We start from the raw sequence: 6534 nt of genomic DNA on the forward strand, positions 1-6534 counted from the left end.
AATCTAGCACCCCAAAATAAAAAGTCAGAAAAGCCCGTTTCCATGCCGAAAGACTCCAGCACATGGGATCCCCTAGACTATCTTCCCCGCTGAGCATCCCCGACCCTTCCTCTCAGGCATTCAAGGAAAAAACGATAGCCAGGCACAATTCTACCAGAGACTGTGTGAGGCCTATTGTGTGTATACTTCCTTTCATCCTGATAGCCCTGAAAATCAGTGCATAATTAACATGGCTTTAGTTAGTCAAAGCACAGAAGACATTAGAAGAAAATTGAAGAAAAAGTCTGGGTTTGCGGGTATGGAAACTTCACAGTTATTGGAGATTGTCAACCAGGTGTTTGTGGATAGAGATGCACTAAGCAGCAGAGAGAACCACAGAGAGAGCGAACGCCAAGCCCACCGACTTGCTAGCCACAGCTATTTGAGGGATCCCCCACAAAGGAGCAAGAGAAGGGAGGTCCCAGGAATAATACTCAGTCTGGCCATTCACGCTTGCAGCATAACCAGTGCGCTTACTATAAGGAAATAGGACATTGGAAAGACAAGTGCCCCCAATGGAGAGGGAAACAAGGTGACTCTGAGCAGGAGGCCTCAGACAAGGATGAAGGGGCCTTGTTCAATCTAGCAGAAGGGTTACTGGACTGAAGGGGACCGGGTTTATGTGCCCCCAAAGAGCCCATGGTCAGGATGACAGTCGGGGGGGCAAGGACATTGAGCTTCTTGTCAATGCTTGTGCTGAACATTCAGTAGTAACCACCTTGGTTGTCCCCTTATCCAAAAAGACTTTTGATATAATCGGAGCCACAGGGCTTTCAGCAAAGCAAGCTTTCTGTTTGCCCTGGACCTGCACTGTGGGGTGAGGGTGGGGGACATGAAGTGATTCACCAGTTTCTCTACGTGCCTGAGTGCCCCTTGCCTTTGCTAGGAAGGGACCTACTTAGCAAGCTGAGAGCCGCCATCTCTTTTACAAAGCACGGCTGTTTACAGCTAAAGCTACCTGGAATGGCAGTCATCATAGCCCTTATGGTTCCTCAGGAGGAGGAATGGAGACTTCTTAACTGAGCCAGGCCAAGAGATAGGACCAGCTCTGGCTAAGCGGTGGCCAAAGGTATGGGCGGAAGGCAACCCTGCAGGGTTGGCAATTAAGCAGGCCCCTGTACTCATAGAAGTTAAGCCTGGGGCTCAGCCGGTCAGGCAAAACAGTACCCGGCCCCCAGAGAAGCTCTTGAAGGTATCCAGGTCTACCTCAAGTGCCTGAAGGCCTTTGGAATTATAGTCCCTTGTCATTCTACATGGAACACTCCCCTCCTGCCTGTTCCCAAGCCAGGGATGAAGGACTATAGGTCAGTACAGGATTTGCACTTGGTCAACCAAGCTATAGTGACTTTGCACCCAATGGTGCCTAACCCGTACATGTTGTTGGGGTTGTTGCCAGCTGAGGACAGCTGGTTCACTTGCCTGGACCTGAAGGACACTTTCTTTAGCATCAGACTAGCTCCTGAGAGCCAGAAACTGTTTGCCTTTCAGTGGGAGGATCTGGGGCCAGGTGTCACCACTCAGTACACTTGGACCTGGCTTCCCTAAGGGTTCAAGAACTCCCTCACCATCTTTGGGGAGGCGCTGGCTCGAGACCTCCAGAAGTTTCCTGCCAAAGACCTAGGCTGCATGTTGCTCCAGTACATCGACGACCTTCTGCTGGGACACCCCATGGCAGTCAAATGCGCCAAGGGAATGGATACCCTGCTGTGGCACCTGGAGGACTGTGGGTATAAGTTGTCCCAGAAGAAAGCTCAGATCTGTAGATAACAGGTACATTACATGGGATTTACTATCCAACAGGGGGAGTGCATTCTGGGATCAGAAAGAAAGCAGGTCATTTGCAGCCTACCAGAGCCTAAGACCAGAAGGCAGGTGAGAGAATTCTTAGAAGCCATGGGATTCTGCAGGTTATGGATCCCAAACTTTGAAGTACTGGCCAAGTCCCTGTATGGAGTCACAAAGGAGGGGCGACAAGGAACTTTTCTAATAGGGGTGCCAACAGCAACAAGCTTTTCTTGAGTTAAAAGAGAAATTCATGTCAGCCCCAGCCCTGGGGCTGCCTGATCTGACAAAGCCATTTACACTATATGTGTCAGAGAGAGAGAAGATGGTTGGAGTTTTGACCAGACCGTGGGGCCCTGGCCGAGGTCAGTGGCCTACCTCTCTAAACAACTAGACAGGGTTTCTAAAGGTTGGCCCCCATGTTTGAGGGCCTTGGCAGCAACTGCCCTGCTAGCACAAGAAGTGGATAAGCTGACTCTTGGGCAAAACCTGAACATAAAGGGCCCCCATGATGTGGTGACTTTAATGCATACCAAAGGACATCATTGGCTAATGAATTGTAGACTAAGTACCAAAGCTTGCTCTGTGGAAATCCCCACATAACCATTGAAGTTTGCAATGCCTTGAACCCTGCCACCTTACTCCCGATATTAGAGAGCCCAGTTGAACATAACTGTGTAGAGGTGTTGGACTCAGTTTATTCTAGCAGGCTCAACCTCCAAGACCATCCTTGGACATCAGTAGACTAGGAGCTGTATGTGGATGGGAACAGCTTTGTCAACCCACAAGGAGAGAGGTGTGCAGCATATGCGGTGGTAACCCTGGATGCTGTCATTGAAGCCAAATCATTGCCCCAGGGTACTTCAGCCCAGAAGGCTGAACTCATTGCTTTAATTTGGGCCTTAGAGCTAAGTGAAGGTAAGACTGTAAATATTTATACTGACCCTCTGTATGCCTTCTTAACTCTCCAAGTTCATGGGGCATTATACAAAGAAAAACTCCTGTTGAACTTTGGGGGAAAAAGACATAAAGTCTCAGCAAGAGATCCTGCTATTATCAGAGGCAGTGTGGAAGCCCTAAAAGGTGGCAGTCATGTACTGCAGAGGACACCAGTGAGCTTCCACCTCGATTGCCTTGGGGAACACCTGAGCTGACTCAGAGGCTCGAACAGCAGCATCCCCTCCCTACTGGGCATCAGTCATAGCACTCCTGCTCCCTCAGGTACCTGACATTGTACCTACTTATTCTAAAGAAGAGAAGGACTTTCTCCAGGCAGAGGGAGGGCAGGTGATAGAAGAGGGATGGATCTGGTTATTGGACAGAAGACTAGCCATGCCACAACTGCTAGGAGCCACAGTTGTACTGGCTGTGTGTGAGATCACCCACCCAGGCCAAGAGTCACTTGAAAAGTTGCTAGGCTGGTACAAAACTTCCACCTCTTGCATCTGTCAGCCCTTGCCAAAACAGCGGTGCAGCAGTGTGTCATCTGCTGGCAGCACAATGCTAGGCAAGGTCCAACTGTCCCTCTCAGTATACAAGCTTATGGAGCAGCCCCCTTTGAAGATCTCCAGGTAGACTTCACTGAGATGCCCAGATGTGGAGGTAGCAAGTATTTGCTAGTTCTAGTGTGTACATACTCTGGGTGGGTGGAGGCCTATCCAACAGGAACTGAGAAAACTCGTGAAGTAACCCATGAACTTCTCTGAGATCTCATCCCTAGGTTTGGACTGCCTCTATGAATTGGCTCAATGGGCCAGTGTTTGTGACTGACTTGGTACAGAAGACAGCAAAGGTATCGGGGATCACATGGAAACTATATACCACTTACCAACCACAGAGTTCTGGGAAGGTGGAGCAAATGAATCAGACTATAGAAAATAGTTTAGGGAAAGCGTGTCAAGAAACAGGATTAAAGTGGATACAAGCTCTCCTTATGGTATTGTTAAAGATTAAATGTACCCCTTCTAAAAGAACAGGATAGTCCCCTCATGGAATATTATATCATAGCCCCCCTCCCATACTACAGGGACTCCCAGGCACTCCTCATGAGCTAGGTGAAATTGAGTTACAGAAACAACTACAGGCTTTGGGGAACATAACACAAACAATTTCAGCCTGGGTAAATGAGACGTGCCCTGTCAGTTTATTCTCTCCAGTTCACCCTTTCTCTCCAGGTGATTGGGTGTGGATCAAGGATTGGAACATAGACCCCTTGCGGTCACAGTGGAAAGGACCCCAGATCATCATCTTGACCACTCCCACAGCCATAAAGGTAGAGAGAATTCCAGCCTGGATCCACCATAGCCATGTAAAACCTGCAGCACCTGAGACCTGGGGGGTGAGACCAAGCCTGGACAACACCTGCAATGTGACTCTGAACAAGATGACAAGCTCTGCTCCAGTCACACTCAGAAGCTGACTGGTTCATGCACAGCCAAAGCATGAAGATAGTTAGAAAGATGACAAAGCTGGCTCACACGCCTGTGCAGATTTGGCATAGGTTTGGTCCTGGATCCCTATTTGGAAAATGGTTTCCAGCTCTAGGAGGATTTAAAACTTTTTTTTTTTTTTTTTTTTTTTGAGACAGGAGTCTTGCTCTGTTGCCTGAGCTGGAGTGCAGTGGCCGGATCTCAGCTCACTGCAAGCTCCGCCTCCCGGGTTCACGCCATTCTCCTGCCTCAGCCTCCGGAGTAGCTGGGACTACAGGCGCCCGCCACCTCGCCCGGCTAGTTTTTTGTATTTTTAGTAGAGACGGGGTTTCACCGTATTAGCCAGGATGGTCTCGATCTCCTGACCTCGTGATCCGCCCGCCTCGGACTCCCAAAGTGCTGGGATTACAGGCTTGAGCCACCGCGCCTGGCCTAAAACTTTTATAATGGGAATAATAATAGTGTTAGGAACATGCATGTTACTCCCCGTATGTCACCCATATTTCTCCAGTCACCAAGAGGCTTTGTTACCGCCTTCGTTCATCAAGAGACCTCAGCTGTTCACAGGAAGACCTGGGTAGTGAAGATGAGAATGAAAACCCTCACTAGTGAGTCAGGTTGTCAAAGGGGGGAACGAGGAGAGAGGCCATTTCTCTTATTGTCTCTTGTCTCTGAAGAGAAGGAGGAAGTAAAAGCTGCCTGAAGTTAAAGATTAACCTCCTACTCTAACCATGTGCTATCTATGATCTTAATCTATCACGACCTTTTCACATGGACCCCTTGGAGTTGTAAGCCCTTAAAAGGGCCAGGAACTCTTTCTTCAGAGAGTTCATTCTTGAGATGCAAGTTTGCCGATGCTCCCAGCCGAATAAACCTCTTCCTTCTTTAACTCAGTGTCTGAGGGATTTTGTCTGTGGATCATCCTGTTACAAAAGGAAGCTATGAGGCTATTCTACTAGAAAAAAAATGATTTAACATTAACTACTAATAATTCACTTAACCCAACAAGTTTCTTAACGGGATCCAAATCTAAAAACAGAACATACATGTTTAGACTTAATTGATTACCATACAAAGGTCCAGCCAGACCTAGGAGAAACTCCCTTCAGGATGGGATGACACTTATGTATAAAAGGTTCCTTTTGGGTAATTGAGGATAAAAGACATGGGTATTCAGTAATTAATTTTAAAAAGCTCTTAAAGAAATAGAGTCAGAAATAATGCCTAATAACTGATCTGCCTAAACTTGTAAAGTGTTTGCACTCAGCCAAGCCTTAAAGTACTTAGAGAACCAGGAAGAAACCAACTATACTGATCCTAGGTATGCTTTTGGGCTGGCACATACATTTCATACATTTGGAAAACTTTGGACTGAATAGGGTCTTATCAATAGTAAAGGTCAAGACTTTGTTTACACAGAGTTAATCACGCAAGTATTAAATAAGCTTCAGTTGCCAGAAGACATAACTATTGTCCATGTCCCCACACACCAAAAAAGCTTTTCTTTTGAGAGTCCGGGAAATAACCTAACAGATCAGGTAGCCAAACAGGCTGCGGTTTCATCTAAAATGCCTATCTTTCATTTAACTCCTCATCTTCCTCCCCATTACAATCCCTATTTTCTCTGCCACAGAGAAAGAGAAATTAATAAGAATAGGAGCCAATCTGGACAATGAAAAAAGGATGGACTCATCACAATTGAGTCAAAAAAGTGCCACCCCCTCCAGAATCATGGGTCATAGTTTCAGGGGAGAACTCTACCAAAACTAAAGCTAAGAAAAGTTTAACTATCTTCCATCTGTTCTATTACTCCTTCTCCTTCTCCCCTTCTATTGCTAATCCTCTCGTTATTAATGTAACTAAGATGGGCTCACCCCAAACTGTTTCCTTTAATGCTTGCCTCATTATGCCCTGTGAAAATCTCCAGAGTCAAAAACAGCTCTTAGCCTCAGAGAAATATCTCTGTCACTTTTGGACAAGAGGCTACCCCTAACGCGACTCCTGTTCTTTTATTGATTGATTGATTGATTGATTGATTGATTGAGACAGAGTCTCACTCTGCCACCCAGGCTGGAGTGCAGTGGCACCATCTCAGCTCACTGCAACCTCTGCCTCCTGAGTTCACGCCATTCTCCTGACTCAGCCTCCCGAGTAGCTGGGACTACAGGCACTTGCCACCATGCCCAGCTAATTTTTTGTATTCTTTAGTAGAGACGGGGTTTCACTGTGTTAGCCAGGATGGTCTCGATCTCCTGACCTTGTAATCCACCGCCTCGGCTTCCCA

Source organism: Colobus angolensis, unplaced genomic scaffold, assembly GCF_000951035.1.
Source record: "Colobus angolensis palliatus isolate OR3802 unplaced genomic scaffold, Cang.pa_1.0 Scaffold99, whole genome shotgun sequence".
Classification (NCBI taxonomy): domain Eukaryota; kingdom Metazoa; phylum Chordata; class Mammalia; order Primates; family Cercopithecidae; genus Colobus; species Colobus angolensis.